The sequence below is a fragment of the Nicotiana attenuata genome, unplaced genomic scaffold (genome assembly GCF_001879085.1).
Source record: "Nicotiana attenuata strain UT unplaced genomic scaffold, NIATTr2, whole genome shotgun sequence".
Taxonomy (NCBI): domain Eukaryota; kingdom Viridiplantae; phylum Streptophyta; class Magnoliopsida; order Solanales; family Solanaceae; genus Nicotiana; species Nicotiana attenuata.
In genome coordinates this window covers 16,770-36,730 of record NW_017673361.1, presented here as the reverse complement: position 1 = coordinate 36,730, position 19,961 = coordinate 16,770, and positions in this window count along the sequence as shown.

Below are 19,961 nucleotides of genomic sequence, written 5' to 3'. Positions count from 1 at the left end.
TTACATTTAGGTGGGTTTACTTTATATGTCTGGCTCAACAAATAATTGCCTATATCACTTCTAAGACTGAATGAAAGTACTATTTCGCTTTGCAAACACACGGGACAAGTTCTAGGCATCAAATGTAAAGCATGGAATACAACATAGCTCACACACACATGGCACATGACTCGCCAGATCGCCTTATCAAGACACTCTCGTTTGAGTACTCAAGTCAGTGACAAACATACAATTTAAGGCACTTTAGTAAGAATCAACCACTGAGACTAAGCGTTACACTCTAGTATCTATTGTGTTCAGGTATCAACGCAAAGGGTTTCTCTTCGATTTCAGCTCGTGGCCCATCAATACTAACTAAAAAGTAAAAAAAACAAAAACAAAAACTACCTATACCCGGTTCAAGCTAAACCCTTGGAAAAGAACCGCGGCCAAAAGAAAAACCAAGGGGGAGTTACTACACTACCTAAAAAAAAATTTGGTCTTTTCTCTAGACTTACTTCCCTTAAGAAAATTGTCTAAAGGATCTGTCATCAGGAAAAGTCTCCATATTCTCTTTTTTTTTAGTTGAACATCGACTTAGTCCCTCAAGAACCCCGTCGAGAGAGATCCGTCGTCGGGACCAATCAACTTACCTACTTTAAACTTACCTAAATTAACTATCACTCAAACCACAAAAACAAAAAAAATCAAGAAGAAGAAAGCATCAAACAACAATTTGTTACATGTACATACACGCATTGAAGTATCCCCCACCTCACACTTAAAAGGTAGTCATGTCCTCATGGCATAAAAATTAAGGAACGGTGAGGTAAAGGAACTTCCCTGAAAGATCACTCCTGATCGGAGACGGTGTCTGGGTTCAAATTGCAAGCACGACCCAGAGCTCTCAGCCAACCTAAGATTTTCTTCTCCGACTTCACCTGCCGGTCAGCCACCGCGTCAACCCGGGCACCCAAATCAGTGACTGAGATACACAACTCAGCCACCTCCTGCTCCAAAGCAGTGAAACGGGAAACTAGAGCAGCTCCAGAAGGTGTTGCAGTCCCAGATGGTGCTGCAGGTGCTGCAAATTACTCATGGGCCTGTGGCTCGGCCCCCCTCCTGCTCAACCTCCTCATCCTCCAAGTCATCAGAGTCACTACTATCCTCACCGCCTGCTGCCGCCGGCTCCTTACCAGTGATTACCTTGTCTGCCCGAAACTTGCGGTCCTTTTGGTACTAGCCCATCCACAACTAGATTTTCGAGCACCCGAGCTTCCCTGCAAATTTTAGTAACCAAAGAAGGGAAAAATAACCAATACCTTTTGACTGGACAACGGGTGAACATCTCCTCATGAATCAATTTGGCCACATCGAAGTTGTGACCATTGATGAAGCACCAAATCAAAGTTGCTCGGGGGCCATTTACCTCCATAGTGTTGGATGACGAAATCAGACGGTTGTTGATAAGATACAACCAACATTTCCCTTCAAAGGTTAGTGCCGAGGAGTGAAACTTCTCACCATACTTCATCCAGACCACCTCCTTCTCGGGTACACAGATCATCTCAAAGAACCTCGCCCACTGCGTGTTAGATCGGATATACCCCTCATAATAGTCATCATAATGATCCACCAGAGAGGGCAGCTGGTACGTTGTCCGTATAGCCTTAATAGAGGCATTCACTGCCTTTCTGCGCACCGTGACTACGCCATCGACATGCTCCTTCACATTGGCGTAAAATTCTCTAACCACCATTACATTGCACTCGCCCGACTCATCAATGAAAGTTTACAACCCCCGCCTCACCAGCTCAGTGTACATGTGAAGGTAGCCCAGTTGGACTGATCCTATATCAATTCCCTTTCCCGGTATCGGCTTTTTAGAGGCCTTATCCACAAAGCGGTCCTGAGCCTTGGCGGAGACAAATCTGTTACTATTAAAGGGGCGGGCAGGGGCTGCCCCGCGTGCCTTGGACGAGTCAGCTTGGCTGCTAGAAGAGGCACCTGTGGCACGACGTTTCCAAGATGGAGCCATAGTACCTGAAAAACGGGAGCACATTAGCACAACCTAACACAAAATTGTGACGCAATGTGGTTACTCAGACTTCACACGCATACGTGTTCACAACTACACAATTACGTTCACCGAGGCCTTTCCACAAACACCTTGTGGGAATTAGGCACTCACGCCCCATTTCACACTTGTTAGAACCTCAATACCACTATAATATCCACCAAAATCACATACCAAATGAGTCTACACTCCACCAATCTTACCACTCACAAACACTACAACCTATGTTACCAATTTTACTAATAAAAAAAAAAGAAAAACAACTACAAAAATGCAACACTACAAACCAAGAAATTCTGATAAAATATTGAAAGAAAAAGGAAAAATGGAACAAGGAACACATACCTGCAGTGATAGATTGTGGGAAGAAGAGAAGAAAATGGGGGGGGGGGGGGGGATGTGTCTTGAGACTTGGGGAAAGTGATGGTGGGAATTTTTGAAGAAGATAGGAGTTGAAGAAGAAGGGGGGTCGTTGAAGAAGAAGGGGATAGGGTTGGGGAGGGTTTGCTGATTTGTTTTGATTTGGGCGTTGGGTTTGGGATTAAAGAGGGGGAGGGGGTTATTAGAAGGGGGGGGGGGTTAATTTAGGCTACATTAAAAAAAATAACATAAAAAAAATACAACACAAAACTCATAGATGTGGGCGGAACTAGCGAGGTCGCGCTAGCCCAGGCATAACACAAGCCCATAAACGCGGCCACTAACGCGATCGTGCTAGTAGCGCGTTCAATAGCGAGGTCGCACTAATATTTTTGGAGCTGAGGTAGAATACTTGCCCATATGCGCGGCATGTAGCGCGGGCGTGCTCCTAGGCACAATTTTTTTCATGTTTTTCACATGTTCTTACCACTTCTGATGGCCTTATCACCCACCCATTGTCACATGCACTGGTTAGCCTTTCCTAAATACTCACAATTAACAACTACTACTATCGTTGGGTTGCCTCCCAACCAGCACCTTAGTTAATGTCGTGGCATGATGATTACAACAATTCAATGGGTTGCCTCCCATGCAGCGCCTGATTTAATGTCGCGACACGACGCATGCTCGGAGCATGACTCCTCATTCACGTACTAGGGCTCTTCCAACATTATTATCTCCCTGTCCCCTTTCTCATTTGCCATTCCAAGTAATGTTTCAACCTCTGACCATTCACTGTGAACTTATTCGTCCCATCTTCTAATTTAATTTTAACAGCTCCACTTGGGAACATTTGCACCACTCTGAAGGGTCCTGACCATCGGGACTTCAACTTACCCGGAAACAATCTCAATCTGGAGTTGTATAACAACACTAGCTCTCCGGATTTGAAGTTTTGGTCCACGATGTGCTTGTCATGTATCAATTTCATCCGTTATTTGTATAATCTAGCACTCTCGAATGCCTGGAACCTGAATTCCTCTAGCTCATGTAACCCAGTGACTCTGTTAGTGGCTGCTGTCTCCATATCCAAGTTCAACTGCCGCAATGCCCAAAGTCTTTGTGCTCAAGATCTACCGGGAGGTGGCATGCCTTTCCAAACACCAACTTGTACGGTGACATACCAATTGGAGTTTTGAAGGCTGTGCGGTACGCCTACAATGCATCATCCAGCTTCCTTGCCCAATCAGTTCTTGTTGCATTCACTATTTTTGTAAGGACACTTTTAATCTCCCTGTTGGACACTTCAACTTGCCTGCTCGCCTGTGGGTGGTACGGGGTGGTCACCTTATGATGAACTCCATACTTTTCCAGCAGCCGTGTGAATGCTCTATTGCAGAAATTGGTTCTGCCATCACTGAGTATAGCTCTTGGGGTGCCAAAAGGTGTGAAAATGTTCTTCTTCGAAAAGCCTGTTACCTCTTTAGCATCATTGGTCGGGAGAGCCACTGCTTCGACCCACTTGGAGACGTAGTCAACTGGTACCAATATGTACTTGTTACCATACGAGCTGACAAATGGCCCCATGAAGTCGATCCCCCACATGTCAAAAACCTCCACCTCTTGAATTATGGTCATTGGCATCTCGTGTCTGCAATATATGTTGCTGTCCTTTGGCATTCATCGCAACTTTTAACCCCAAGCATGGGCATCCTTGAACAGAGTTGGCCAATACAAGCCCGACTCCAACACCTTAGCTGTTGTCCGAATTCCTCCAAAGTGTCCACCATATGGTGAAGCATGGCAAGCCTACAAAACAGCATCTTGATCTTTCTCGGGGAAACACCGTCGGATCATGTTATCTACACATATTTTAAATAATAAAGGTTCAACCCAATAATAAGACGGACAATCACGAAAGAACTTTTTCTTTTGAATTGAGGAGAGTTCATAAGGTACAATACCACTTGCTAAATAATTAGCAATGTCAGCATACCACGGTGCCTCCTCCATTGTCATTGCTAGTAACTGTTCATCCGGGAATGTCTCTGTTATATCCTCAACCTCTACCTTCTTTTCAGCTCCTTCCTACCTTGAGAGGTGGTCCTCTACTTGGTTCTTTGTCCCTTTTCTGTCACGTATTTCCAGATCGAATTCTTGTAACAGAAGAACCCAGTAATCAAGCGTGGCTTTGACTCCTTCTTTTCTATCAGGTACCTAATTGCTGCATGGTCAGTGTAAATAATAACTTTCGAGCCAATCAAGTATGACCTGAATTTGTTGAATGCGAAAACGACAGCGAACATCTCCTTTTCCGTCACAGTGTAATTGAGTTATGCACCACTTAGCGTTCTGCTTGCATAGTAAATCGGGTGCATCAGTTTATCCTTTTGCTGCCCCAAGACTGCTCCTATAGCATAGTCACTTGCGTCGCACATGAGCTCAAACGGTTGCTCACAGTTGGGTGCAACAATGATGGGTGCAGTCACCAATCTATTCTTCAACTTCTCAAATGCCAACCTGCAATCATTAGAAAACACAAGGGGTGATCCTTTTCAAGGAGTTTGCATAACGGGTTAGCAATCTTCGAGAAATCATTTATGAATCGCCTGTAAACCCGGTGTGCCCAAGGAAACTTCTCACTGCCCTGACTGAAGTAGGCGGTGGAAACTTCTCAATCACGTCAACCTTAGCATGGTCAACCTCGATTCCTTTCCTGGACACTCGATGCCCCAGGACTATCCCTTCTTGTACCATAAAATGACACTTTTCCCAGTTCAGCGCTAAATTTGTCTCCACATGTAACGACCCGACCGGTCGTTTTGAGTACTAGCGCTCCGTTCAGCAGTCGGAGGCCATGAACAGCTTCGTTTCGGGTATTATGACTTATACGTGTGGTCGGAATTTGATTTCGTGAAGTTCGGAGTAGATTTGGGAAGAGAATTCTCATTTCGGAAGCTTAAAGTTGAAAGAATGAACTAGGATTGGAATTTTGAGTAAACGACCTCGGAATCGGGATCTGAAGGTTCCAGCAGGTTCGTATGATGATTTCGGACTTGGGCATACGCCCGGTGCGGGTTTTGGATAACCCGGGAGCGTTTTGGCGCCTATTGTGGAAGTTGGCATTTTAGAAGAAATTTCATAAGTTTGGCTTGAAGTGCATTTCAGTGTTATCAATGTCCGTTTGGGATTCCGAGACTGGGAATAGCTCCGTATGGTGATTTTGGAGTTGGGGGCGCAATCGGAAGTAAATTCGGAGGTTCGTAGACCATTTTGAAGCCATTTGGCTAAAGGTAGAAATTTGAAAGTTTTTGAAGAGTTTGACCGGAGGTTGACTTTTTGATATCGGGGTCGGAATCCAATTCCGAAAGTTGGAGTAGATCCGTAATGTCAAATATGACTTACGTGCAAAATTTGAGGTTAATCGGACGTGATTTGATAGGTTTAATCATCGGAAATAGAAGTTGGAAAGTTCAAAGTTCATAAAGCTTGAATTGGGGTGTAATTCATGAATTTAGCGTTGTTTGATATGATTTGAAGCCTCGAGCAAGTCCGTAATGAGTTTTGGGATTGGTTGGTATGATTGGCTGGGGTCCCGGGGGGCCTCGGGTGAATTCCGGGTGGTTAACGGATCAAAAATGGAATTTTTGGAAGAAACATGCAGCTGGTATCTGGTATAACCGCTTCTGCGGAAATGGGATCGCAGAAGCGGCCCCGCAAAAGCGGGGAAGAAGCCGCAGAAACGGACTAGGGCGAGGGCAGCCAGGACAGCAGAAGCGGCACTTTGACCGCTGATGCGGAACCGCAGAAGCGGTTGGCTAACCGTAAAAGCGGAAAGCCTGAAGCGATGGGAGCCGCAGAAGCGGTAAGCAGTCCGCAGAAGCGGGACCGCGGAAGCGGAGAGATTTCCGCTGAAGCGAAAATAGCTTGGCAGTGAGGTTGTTTTAAGTCGGATTTTGAGTTCATTTCTCCCATTTTTCATGGCTTGGGGGCGATTTTTGGAGAGCTTCAAAGAGGAATTTCGTCATCAATGTTAAGGTAAGTTATTCCCACCTCTTATAAGCTAAATACATTGATTATGTATGAGATTAAGCATGGAAATTAGTGTAAATATTGGGACTTTGGTTGGAAACCTAGAAAATTATAATCTTGGATTGTAGCCACGATTTTGAGTATGGAATTAGGAGAAAATTTCATATTAGAGTTCCCAAGGTCATGGGTAACTTTATCTTCGAAAAAATTCAGATTCCGGGCATGTGGGCCGAGGGCATTTTGGTCAACTTTTCGTTCGGGTTAGGAATTGTTATAAATTGAGTTGTAAAAGTATAGTTGAGCATATATTAATGGATTTGTGTGATCATTGGCTAGTTTTGGTGCGTTGTGCGTTGGTTCAAGCCTCCGGAAGGATGTAGAATGCCGGTTGCGAATCTTCGGAGCGAGGTGAGTCTCCTTTCTAATTCTGTGAGGGGGAAATTACCCCATAGGTGAGTTAAATTGATATGTGCTCCTAGTTTGGGGGCTACGTGCGCACGAGTGACGAGAGTCCGTGCATAGCTACTATTATGCTATTGTCTGGGTAGTTTAGGACCCAAAGCATGTTAATTGTGGATTAATTGTGAAATCATAGATGGCTTGAATTGCTTAAATCGCATTAATTTAGTAATTGGATTTTCTAAAAGACTTAAGCTTCGTTTCTCAAACTATTAAAGAGAATTGGCCTTCCTTGGATAATTGCTCTATGTGACTTCATGACTGACTGCTTGTCTGTGTGTGTTTATTTTGGAACGGGCCGAACGCCTCGGCAGATTAATAGATGCATCTATAGGCACGCCGTCGACCCTCGGCAAGGGCACATTTATTTCTGTTGGAGCGGGCCGACGCCTCAGTATGATTTGCGCATGCTTGTACTGCTGCCTGGAACTTAATTAAATTGTTGTTGCCTTTCATGGCTTAAAAATATTCGGAATGTATATAAAAAGGAAATTTATGGAGATTTCTTATAAAAGAATTAATTGATTATTTGTTTCCTTCTAGTTGGACTAAAATCATGATGATAGAATAAACACACTGGTTATATATATTATATATAATATATATATATATATATATATATATATATATTAAAGAGGAACCATTATTGGACCGCTAGTGAGTGTCCAGGTTGACCATCTCGTCTCTACCTCTTCGAGGTTAGGCGGGATACTCACGGAGTACACGTTGATTACGTACTCATACTACACTTCTGTGCATTTTTGTTGCACAGGTATATGTTACTTTAGGTAGCAGCACGGATGATTTGGGGACTTGGTGAGCCGCATTGTTCGAGACGACCCGCAGCTAGAGTAGCCCCCTTCCAGTACTTTATTTATTGATTCTCCGTCCACTGTATTTCGGACAGACATTTGTATTTTATTTTCCTTATCGGTAGTTGCTCATGCACTTGTGACACCGGGTTCTGGGATGGTTTTCTTTGAAGATGTGTATTAATAGTTAATTTCTTCATTTGAATTGAAACAGAGATTGTTTTATATATGAAAAATGGAAGTAAAACTCCTAGGTTTTCAAAGTTATAAAAAGAGAATTTAATTGGTGATTTAGTTGGCTTTCCTGACAACGGTGTCCGGCGCCATCACGACCCGTAGTGGATCTGGGTCTTGACAATATGGTATCAGAGCATTAGGTTGTCAAGGTCTCACGAGTCATGAGCAAGTCTAGTAGAGTCTCGCGAATCGGTACGGAGACGTCTGTACTTATCCTCGGGAGGCTGCAAGACTGTTAGGAGTACTTCCCTTCTTGATTTCCTTATAGTGCGGGTCAATTCCTTTGAGGCTTATGCCTTTGATTCCTTTCCACTCAATCTTACGCGAGCGCTTGTTATAAATCGATAATGGAAGGATTGCAATGGCACTGCAAATGTGGTGCGGGATGATTTTCCCGTATAGTTGATTGGACTGTTATAGTCGCATTACGGAAGGAATCTACATTGTTTAGCTCCGTAACAGAACTTCTGAGAGCCTTGAGGCTAGGCACAGGTTTCCATAATGCTTATGAGCGACTATCCCGCAGTATTGTTGTGATGGTGGGATGTTTGCCCACGTGTCGGGGCAGTGAATGACTTGAAGGGAGGTTTACTCAGTGTGTAATCAATGGAGTCAGTATTTTATTCCCGGCAGGGGGAAAGCCAATCGAGCTAAGGATGGTCGGACGTGAACTACTGGAAGTAATGAAACGTGGTAATTGCAAGCGTGAAGGAGTTCTTTTCTTTATCGGGGTGCTGTTGTCCTAATTGGACGTATTAAGTTTGTTGATGTTATTATCTGCTACAATTCGCCTTATGGCGGGATATTGTGAAATACTATTGAAGATGCAACCGTCATATATCGAGGGATGCGGTGGTTTAGGATTTAATTAGTGTTTCAAATGTTGACGGTTCGATAAAGATGACCTTCAGATGGGGTTTTAGTCAGTAGCGATTTGTGGATTCAGGTGCTATGAAGATAAATTTTATTAAGACAACGATTGAGCAACAAAAGATGAGGAGGACATATGGGAAGTGTCAGGCAGAGTTTTAAAACTTCTAAAAGGCCAGGCTTAGGGAGCGCAGGCCGAACAGTTGGTTAAAGGAGTGAGTTTGCCCAAAGTGGGAGAGTGCCTAGTAGTAGGATGACTACGCACCTAAGGATAGTTTGGAACGATCTGGGATTTTAGCGACAGGCAATGGAAGTCGGTAGATTAATTCGAAGCATGGTGTTGTTATACGGCAGGAGATTGGATATGGCGGAAAGGAGCTGCATGAAGTGAAGAAAGACGTAGCATGACTTTGAAGTGAAGGGATGTTGTCGCACAATTAATGGATGTCCACGAGGGGTGAATGGACTCGTGCCGCTGGAGAGTGAGCTCAGACTCAGGATGGGTTATTGATGTCGTAGTGATGGTACCCTACGCAGCAGTGTTGGAAGATGCCGGGGAGTGATTTCGACAGGTGGGGTATTCCGGTGAGCAGGTTAGCAGTCGCGTGGTTGGCGAGGCTTCTGCGGAGAGTTCTACTGGATATGCAGCAAATGGAATTGTTGTGTTAATGGTGTTAATGATTTAGAATATCAAATTGAGTTTCTACGGTAAGATACCGAGAATGCCAGAGATTGCCGGTGCGAAGGTGGATGATGATTCAGAATATGAAAGATAGGGATTTACATGAGAATTCCGAGAATTTGCGGCGGATGATTGCGCAAGGTTATGCCAACAAGAGATTAAGAATAATGGTGAACTCCAGAGTTTTGTAATAATGGCTTCAAGATAAGTAGGAGAGTCCCACCGCTTACGATTTGGGCTTCATGGTTAGCTACTTGCGAGGTTTCTGGTTAATAGCATACTGAGGGGTTGTCTCAACTACGGAAAACTACCATGAGTAGTAATTTGAGCAGAAAAATTATTAAAGGTGTGCTATAGTTGCCCTTATGGCTCATGTTCGAACTTGGGAAAGAATTCGGGATTTATGCCTTGTATGGAAGCGGGTTTTAACGGGAGTAATTCTGCTAGGTGCCTCCTCGAGAGGGTATTCCTGTGTTATGAGATCTATGAATCCGATTATATTCGGGACCAAGTCAGAACGGATGGCTCTCAGCAACGGTCCTAATGGATTCAAAGGGGTAAAGTATGGTGCTTAATGATTTAGAGCCTATAAGTACAATTAAGAATCAAGCTTGGAAAGCAGCTTATGAGAGGTGGCACAGAATGTTCCGTGAGGGTTGGCTTGTGATGTAGCAATTGGGAAGTACGAAATAGTTCGTAGGAGTTGAGACTGCATGGTCTCGTGATTCAAGGTCACTCGGGATGAGTGTAGATGGAGTATGATGTGTAGGATGGAGTTAGTATTATTTCTAAGGCAAGTAAGGATAAATTGGAAGGAAAGGGATTGATTAGCCATCGTTGAATTTGGCATGTTGGGATTTGAGATCAGTTCATTCAACGTGATCAAGTGGTGTGTATGATTTGTGGCGGTACGAGTGAGGTTTGCCGGTCGCCGTAATGGGTGTTATTCAGGAGCCTTCTATTGTTATGGCTTGTTATGTGGGAAACAGATTCCGGAAAGGGTTATGGTGGCTTGGACCACCACTTGCAGAATTGCATATTCTACGGTTATGGGAATTTACCTATGTGTTTCTATGGTTCCCCTGAAGTGAGTAAAGTGCGAAGCTCTTATATGATAAAGTGTTAAAATATTAACGATTTCGGGGTTATGATGAAAATCGTGTTCTATCGTATGTTGGCACATTGGGTGCAGTGAGTAGCATGGAAATTTGAAGTAAGGATCAATGTTGCAGCTTGGGCTGGCAAGGATATCACGGGCTCGGATGAGCAAGGAAGTGGTTGAATGATTAAAGTAAATTGGTATCGTCTTCAGCGTCACCTGAGGTCGATGTGTTGTGAAAAAGGCTTTGTATCCTGGTAAGGATTCTTGATCGCTTTTCAGCGTTAGTGTATCCGAAGCTTTAAACGTACGGACTCGATATTTATTTCAGAAGATTGTGGGAGCGTGTCCCACGGGAAGATTGTGTAAGTGTGGCAGGTAGTCACTTGATTGACTAAAGATTTAAGCAAGTATGAGGATTGTGGTAATAACATTTGTTTGAGAAACTATGCCTAGAGGGCATTTTGTTTACTAGGTATGAACTGAGGAGGTTGCTCCGGTTATAATGGTTGTTCTTATATGTTACGAGGCAAAAGGGAGTTACTATGGACCTTTGAAAGGTTGTTAGCCAAGTGGGTGCAATCAGAAGTCGGCTTGAGATCAATGGAATGATTTATATATGTGAATCGGGCTTTATATCAGGCCAGTTGTGTATGTTTCAGCGAGCGTTCCTCGTAAGGGACAGTCGGGGTGTTATTTTGTCATCAGCTATTCCAGGTAATGATGTATTGCGCCGTATGAGTTGTGAGACGGCTTGAGAAAATTGCTTACGTGTTGAGAATCCGCGTAGAAATGATGTGTTATGAGCAGGATGGCTTTGAGATTTATGTTGTATATTGCACCTTAGTTGTGCTTGAGTTTTGTAGCCTATAGTGCTATGTGTTTTCTCAGGGATGGTATTATGCACTTAGCGTGCTTGCGATCGAAATTCGATGTTTTGTTGTAATAAGCAGATTTAGCTCGAAGTGCAATCTCCTTCTGTGAGATCTATTTGTGGATCGGGTGGCACGCCGCCATGGGTATGTTACTTGGATCGGGTTGCGCGCCGCAACAGTGTGATGTCGAGTCTAGTTTTCTATATGCTATTCCTTTATGTGTTTCGCTTCCTAATTTTTAGGGAAAGTCCGTATTAGTGCGGGGTTTAGATAATTCCTTCCAGAATTCAATTTCCTGTTTGTGTGGTGTTCGGATTGGTGGCCTATTGGCGCATGGTAGCATCGTATGAGATTTTAATAATTTCTGGGGTGGCTTATTGCCTGAGCAGTTGTATCGGATGAGACGAGATCCCTTGATCTAGTATTCTGTGCAATCCAACTATATGAGGTATGTTATGGAGATAAGACCATTATTGGGTTCAGAATGAGGCGAAGGTCTTGTCAGGTGTGTAGACCTAATGTTTTGTTGACTCGGCGATTGATTATGAATGTTGGTACATCTCTTCCGTCGTGGCGGTATGATAAAGGTTAGGGTAAGACTTGTATAAGTCATGGGATGCGATGGGAGCATCGGATCGGTAGAATTTTGGCTAAGTTGATCAGAGAATATTATTGTGGTCCTGTGGATTTAGTGTTGCAAAACAAGAATTCAGCAAAGTTATGCCGTTATGTTTGAGTACAACGTGTAGTGATTGATATGGTGATCGTATGTTGGAATCAGGCCTAGCATAGCATTCCGGATGTTGGAATCGGGCTTTAAGGCTTATTTGCTTGAATAAAAGGGAACATTTTCAGAATTTATCGAGCTTATGTGCTCAGCTAAGTTGTGGTAGCACGGGAAGGTGCATGAGGTGCTAAACAGTGATTTCAGACTACTCCAGTACAATTCTCAGCACGTTCGAGGACGAACGTATGTTTAAGTGGGAGAGAATGTAACGACCCGACCGGTCGTTTTGAGTACTAGCGCTCCGTTCAGCAGTCGGAGGCCATGAACAGCTTCGTTTCGGGTATTATGACTTGTACGTGTGGTCGGAATTTGATTTCGGGAAGTTCGGAGTAGATTTGGGAAGAGAATTCTCATTTCGGAAGCTTAAAGTTGAAAGAATGAACTAGGATTGGAATTTTGAGTAAACGACCTCGGAATCGGGATCTGAAGGTTCCAGCAGGTTCGTATGATGATTTCGGACTTGGGCATACGCCCGGTGCGGGTTTTGGATAACCCGGGAGCGTTTTGGCGCCTATTGTGGAAGTTGGCATTTTAGAAGAAATTTCATAAGTTTGGCTTGAAGTGCATTTCAGTGTTATCGATGTCCGTTTGGGATTCCGAGACTAGGAATGGCTCCGTATGGTGATTTTGGAGTTGGGGGCGCAATCGGAAGTGAATTCGGAGGTTCGTAGACCATTTTGAAGCCATTTGGCTAAAGGTAGAAATTTGAAAGTTTTTGAAGAGTTTGACCGGAGGTTGACTTTTTGATATCGGGGTCGGAATCCAATTCCGGAAGTTGGAGTAGGTCCGTAATGTCAAATATGACTTGCGTGCAAAATTTGAGGTCAATCGGACGTGATTTGATAGGTTTAATCATCGGAAATAGAAGTTGGAAAGTTCAAAGTTCATAAAGCTTGAATTGGGGGGTAATTCATGAATTTAGCGTTGTTTGATATGATTTTAAGCCTCGAGCAAGTCCGTAATGAGTTTTGGGATTGGTTGGGGTCCCGGGGGGCCTCGGGTGAATTCCGTGTGGTTAACGGATCAAAAATGGAATTTTTGGAAGAAACATGCAGCTGGTATCTGGTATAACCGCTTCTGCGGAAATGGGATCGCAGAAGCGGGGAAGAAGCCGCAGAAGCGGACTAGGGCGAGGGCAGCCAGGACCGCAGAAGCGGCAGTTTGACCGCTGATGCGGAACCGCAGAAGCGGTTGGCTAACCGCAGAAGCGGAAAGCCTGAAGCGATGGGAGCCGCAGAAGCGGTAAGCGGTTCGCAGAAGCGAGACCGCGGAAGCGGAGAGATTTCCGCTGAAGCGAAAATAGCTGGGCAGTGAGGTTGTTTTAAGTCGGATTTTGAGTTCATTTCTCCCATTTTTCATGGCTTGGGGGCGATTTTTGGAGAGCTTCAAAGAGGAATTTCGTCATCAATGTTAAGGTAAGTTATTGCCACCTCTTATAAGCTAAATACATTGATTATGTATGAGATTAAGCATGGAAATTAGTGTAAATATTGGGGTTTTGGTTGGAAACCTAGAAAATTATAATCTTGGATTGTAGCCACGATTTTGAGTATGGAATTAGGAGAAAATTTCATATTAGAGTTCCCAAGGTCATGGGTAACCTTTATCTTCGAAAAATTTTGGATTCCGGGCATGTGGGCCCGAGGGCATTTTGGTCAACTTTTCGTTCGGGGTTAGGAATTGTTATAAATTGAGTTGTAAAGTATAGTTGAGCATATATTAATGGATTTGTGTGATCATTGGCTAGTTTTGGTGCGTTGTGCGTTGGTTCAAGCCTTCGGAAGGATGTAGAATGCCGGTTGCGAGTCTTCGGAGCGAGGTGAGTCTCCTTTCTAATTCTGTGAGGGGGAAATTACCCCATAGGTGAGTTAAATTGATTATGTGCTCCTAGTTGTGGGGACTACGTGCGCACGAGGTGACGAAAGTCCGTGCGTAGCTACTATTATGCTATTGTCTGGGTAGTTTAGGACCCAAAGCATGTTAATTGTGGATTAATTGTGAAATCATAGATGGCTTGAATTGCTTAAATCGCATTAATTTAGTAATTGGATTTTCTAAAAGACTTAAGCTTCGTTTTCTCAAACTATTAAAGAGAATTGGCCTTCCTTGGATAATTGCTCTATGTGACTTCATGACTGACTGCTTGTCTGTGTGTGTTTATTTTGGAACGGGCCGAACGCCTCGGCAGATTAATAGATGCATCTATAGGCACGCCGTCGACCCTCGGCAAGGGCACATTTATTTCTGTTGGAGCGGGCCGACGCCTCAGTATGATTTGCGCATGCTTGTACTGCTGCCTGGAACTTAATTAAATTGTTGTTGCCTTTCATGGCTTAAAAATATTCGGAATGTATATAAAAAGGAAATTATGGGAGATTTCTTATAAAAGAATTAATTGATTATTTGTTTCCTTCTAGTTGGACTAAAATCATGATGATAGAATAAACCCACTGGTTAGTATATATATAAATATATATATATATATATATATATATATATATATATATATATATATATATATATATATATATATATTAAAGAGGAACCATTATTGGACCATTAGAAAGTGTCAGAGTTGACCATCTCGTCTCTACCCCTCCGGGATTAGGCGGGATACTTACTGAGTACACGTTGATTACGTACTCATACTACACTTCTGTGCATTTTTTTGTTGCACAGGTACATGATACATTAGCGGCCTATCGGCGCAGCAGCACGGACGATTCAGAGACTAGGTGAGTTGCAGTATGCAAGGCGACCCGTAGCTCTTTAAAGTCCCTTTCTAGTAACTGTATTTCTTTTCCGTCCATTGTATTCCAGACGGGTGTTGTGTTGTATTTATATCCTATTTAGTAGTTGCTCATGCACTTGTGACACCGGGTTTCTGGGATGGTTTCAGCAAACTTTGTACTAATTATTATTATTTAAGTTTGAATTCAAGAAATGATCTTTATTTATGTAAAACGGAAGGAAAAACCTTAGATTTTCAAAAGTACTAAAAGAGGAATTAATTGGTAATATAGTTGGCTAGCCTTACAGCGGTGTCCGGCGCCATCACGACCCGTAGTGGATTTGGGTCGTGACACCACGCATCTTTTGAGCACTCTTTTTAAGTTGTGAAGATAGTCCTCGAATGAATCCCCCACCACAGAGAAATCATCCATAAAAACCTCCATAATGTCCTCCACCATGTCTGTGAAAATGGCTAACATGCACCGTTGAAATGTCGTCGGTGCATTGCAAAGCCCAAAAGGCATTCTCCGAAAGGCAAAGATGCCATACGGATAAGTGAATGATGTTTTCTCTCTGTCTTCGGGGGCTATTGAGATCTGATTGTACCCCGAATATCCATCCAAGAAACAAAAGTGCGATCGCCCGGCAAGCCTGTCCAACATTTGGTCAATGAATGGCAGGGGGAAGTGGTCCTTCCGGGTGGCTGTGTTCAATTTCCGGTAATCTATGCAAATCCGCCATCCCGTGACTATACGAGTCGAGACTAACTCATTGTTCTCATTTTGTACGACTGTCATTCCCCCCTTTTTCGGCACACATTGAACAGGGCTGACCCAATTACTGTCAGAGATGGGGAAGATGATTCTCGCATCTAACCATTTGATCACTTCCTTCTTCACTACCTCTTTCATATTCGGATTCAGCCTTCGTTGATATTCTCTAGAAGGTTTGTGCTCTTCTTCCAAGAGAATATTGTGCATACAGAAGGCTGGGCTGATACCCTTTATGTCTGCCATGGTCCAACCAATGGCAGTCTTACATTCTTGTTGTACCTGTAGGAGCTTCTCTACCTGCACATCTAGCAAACCGGATGATATAATAATAGGCAAAGTAGAATCAGGCCCTAAGAAAACGTACCTGAGGTGAGCTGGGAGTCGTTTCAGCTCCAGCTTGGGTGGTTCCACTACTAATGGTTTTGCCGGAGGTGTAGCCCTTTTTTCTTACTCAAGGGACTCGAATTGAGGTTCCCTTTTCTATAATCCTTGGCCTTCAAGTGCCATGACCCACTCAGCCAACCCTTCACCATCCATCTCCTCTAAATTTGTCAGGCAGGCCTACAGCGGATCTTTAGCAGTCAGGGTTACATCATCTTCGTGCAGGATCACATCCACTGCCTCCACTAGGGAGCAATTAGCATATTCACTGGGTCTCCTCATGGATTGCTGAACGTTGAATATGACTTCTTCATCGTTCAGCCTCATTTTTAATTCCCTAGTTTCACAATCGATCAGTGCTCTCACAGTGGCTAAGAATGGCCTCCCTAAAATGATAGGTATCTCCTCATCTACCTGACAATCAAGAATAACAAAGTCTGCAGGGAACACAAACTTCCCCACTTGTACCAACACATCATCAAGAATCCCCGTTGGCCTTTTAACCGTGCGGTTAGCCAGTTGCAACATCATCGAAGTCGGTCTAGCTCTGCCAATGCCCAGTTTAGTGTATATAGCCAGAGGCATCAAATTTATTATGGCTACTAAGTCATATAATGCCTTTGCAAAGGCATAACTCCCAATAGTGCATGGAATAGTAAAGCTACCAGGGTCAGACATCTTTTGAGCCATGGGTCTTGTCACTAATGCGCTGCAGGTCTATGTTAGAGTTACTGTGGATAGGTCCTGAAAAGCAAACTTTCGTGACATTAGGTCCTTCACCATCTTCGCATAGCCTGGCATCTCCCTCGAGGCATCCATTAGAGGAATATTCAACTGAATTTGACGCAGCATCTCCATGAATTTCCTGTATTGATCTTCCTTCTTTTGTTTTGCCAATCTATAAGGGAATGGTGCAGGTATCACCCTTTGTGAACTGCTTGTTGGCTTCTCTCTATTGGGATTCTGTGGCACAAGAGGTACCACCTGTTCTGCAGCTTGTTCACTCACCTTAGCCTTACCCTTTTCATCCTGACCCTATTCAACCGCCACTTTAGTAAGTTCTGCTGGTTCATCTACCTCTAATGGTACTGGAGTGGCTGGCGTAGTCTCTTTAATGGCTTGTGCAACTTCTTGCTATTTGTCTAAATCTCTCCCATTTCGGAGACTTACTTGTAGACATGCGATTTTTGACCCTCCCCAATATTTTTTATATTTTAGCATGTAAATATTTAATCTAGGCCTAATATAGCTATTTCAACTAATTTTTACTCTTTTACGTTATTTTAATACAAGAAAATGAAAATTACAAAAAAAAAAATTTATTTTATGCACCTTTCATAAAGTAAAAATATACAAAAATAGTACCTTGTTTTTACCTTTATATAATCTTAGAAAATACAAAAAATATATGTATAATAGTTTCATGTTTTAATATAGTTTAGTTTAATTAATTAGAATTTATTTTTGCATCATGTAGTATAGTTATCTTATATTAAAGGAATTTAGCTATGGTTTTGAATAATAATTTTTTGGAGTCTTCTTAGCCCAAAATTGAGACACAAAAAGACATGGTCCAACCCAATTACCCTTAGCCCATTCTTCCCAACCCATTAGCCTATTTAAGTGCAAGATTTAATCCTAGCCATCTATTTTCCTTCTAATCCAATGGCCATCATCCCTTCCCACTTTCATATAAAATACCCAATTATAGAAACCCTACCCTAAGTTTTCAATCCCAATACCAAAAACGCCTAAAAATGGGGAGGGCAGCTTTTCAACGATACAGAACCTCACCCATCGTTCGTCTTCTTCTTCATGAAAAAAGAAAAAAAAACCTTGATGACCCCTAGCAGCATTGAAACGTCGTCGCCTCCTTCCTCGATACCCATTACTATGGTTTTCCTCCATTGACACTGCAGCAGCTCCACCATTTGCGTGAGGACGCCATCCTTTAGTTAGCAATAGAATCACCGAACTCCATAACCCAAGCTAAGCTCCTCTAGTTCAGCAGCCACAAAACACCATAGCCATCGAGCTCCCAGCAGCCTCACGCCCACCACACTACACACACACAGCCGCATCTCCAAAAGAAACCGAGCAAATCCGAGGTGCCGACGAGGCCCGTTGTGGAAATTTGTCGCGGTTCCGGCGAGCTCCGAGGTCCGGGTGCAGTTTCGATTTGTCGACTTTTTGTTGATTGCAAAAATCAGATCCGAATCTCTGTTTAGTAAAATCTTTAAGGTCTGTTTCCTTGTTTCATTGGGTTTTATTTAATTCATGAATCTTGAGAATTATTTTTGGAGAAATAATTTTGTGCTTGAATGATTGTTATTTTGAGTCTTCTTTATGTGTTATCTTAGCGGATTTACGAGACTGATTTGAGTAGATAATTTGGTTCAATAGTGATTATTCTCTGTTAAGTATTAATACTATTAAAATTTTGAATTCTTAATGTTAAATGGATGTGGGTTTATGCTTTAAATGAAACTTGCTTAGATGTTCCGCTCTTTGATTGATATTTATATATATAGTTTTTAATTCCATGTACGCATAGTGGGTAAATAGAAACTTTGTGATCTCTGGTTCATTAGTAAGTATGGTTTTACTCGATGGCTTCGAGTTCGATGCTTTTTGAGCTGAATGTTTGGGTTAATACATGTTTCATATCCTAGTTATTTTAAGAATTAATAACTCGTGAACATGAATAACTAAGGTAAAAAATAAATATTCGTAGTTTGCTTTAGTTGAGTACAATCCTTTGAAATTAGAATCGAGGTGTGCCATTTAGTTTAAGTTTCATGGCCCTCGCAAAGTTAACAACGCGTAGTTGCTTTAGGCGCGTTATTTTAATAATTTACCTTCCTAAATTCGGTTGTGCATTTCATGTGATCCAAATCCAAATCTTAATAACGTTGAATAAAATGTGTTTCGGATTGCGGGTGCATTTCATGTGACGCGGTCCAAAGACACATTTTAGACGACGTTAAATCTTCTTTAAAATAAATAAAAGCGGTTATAAAGCTAAAATTGTACCATAGGCTAAAACATGTACTAAAATCAGATTTTTGCCAAATATAGCAGTTGAGCGACCGTGCTAGAACCACGGAACTCGGGAGTGCCTAACACCTTCTCCTGGGTTAACATAATTCCTTACCCGGATTTCTGGTTCGCGACTGTTAATACAGAGTCAAACCTTTTCCTCGATTCAGGATTCAAACCGGTGACTTGGGACACCATAAATCTCCCAAGTGGCGACTCTGAATCTCTTAATAAACAATCCTGTTTCGATTGTCCTTTAATTGGAAAAACTCTTTTATTATACCCTTCACGGGGTGTAGTAGTAAGAAAAAGGAGGTGTGACATTACTGCCATCAGCTGATTCAGGTTTTGCTCCTTGGGGTTAATGTTTGTATCCACTGGCAATGTTCCTTGGGGAAGGTTGTTTAAAGCCATAGACAGCTGCCCCAACTGAGTTTCAATGTTCTTCATTGCTAAATCATGCACTGCCAACTTTTCCTGCATCTTACCATTTCTTCCAATTAGTTGTTGAAGCATACCCTCTCTATCATGTTGTGATGTTTTAAGCGATAATACCACACGAGAGGGGGGGGGGGGGTGATTTGTGTGGTACCCAATTTTCGCTATAGAAGAACCTGATTCTTCTAGGTGTTCTAACTACTACTGTTTGCAGAATAGGTACATAAAATAAAGAACACAAAGATTTTTACGTGGAAAACACCTGGCTCAAAAGGTGAAAAAACCATGACCTACTACTTAGTAGGATTTATCCAAACTTCCACTAAAA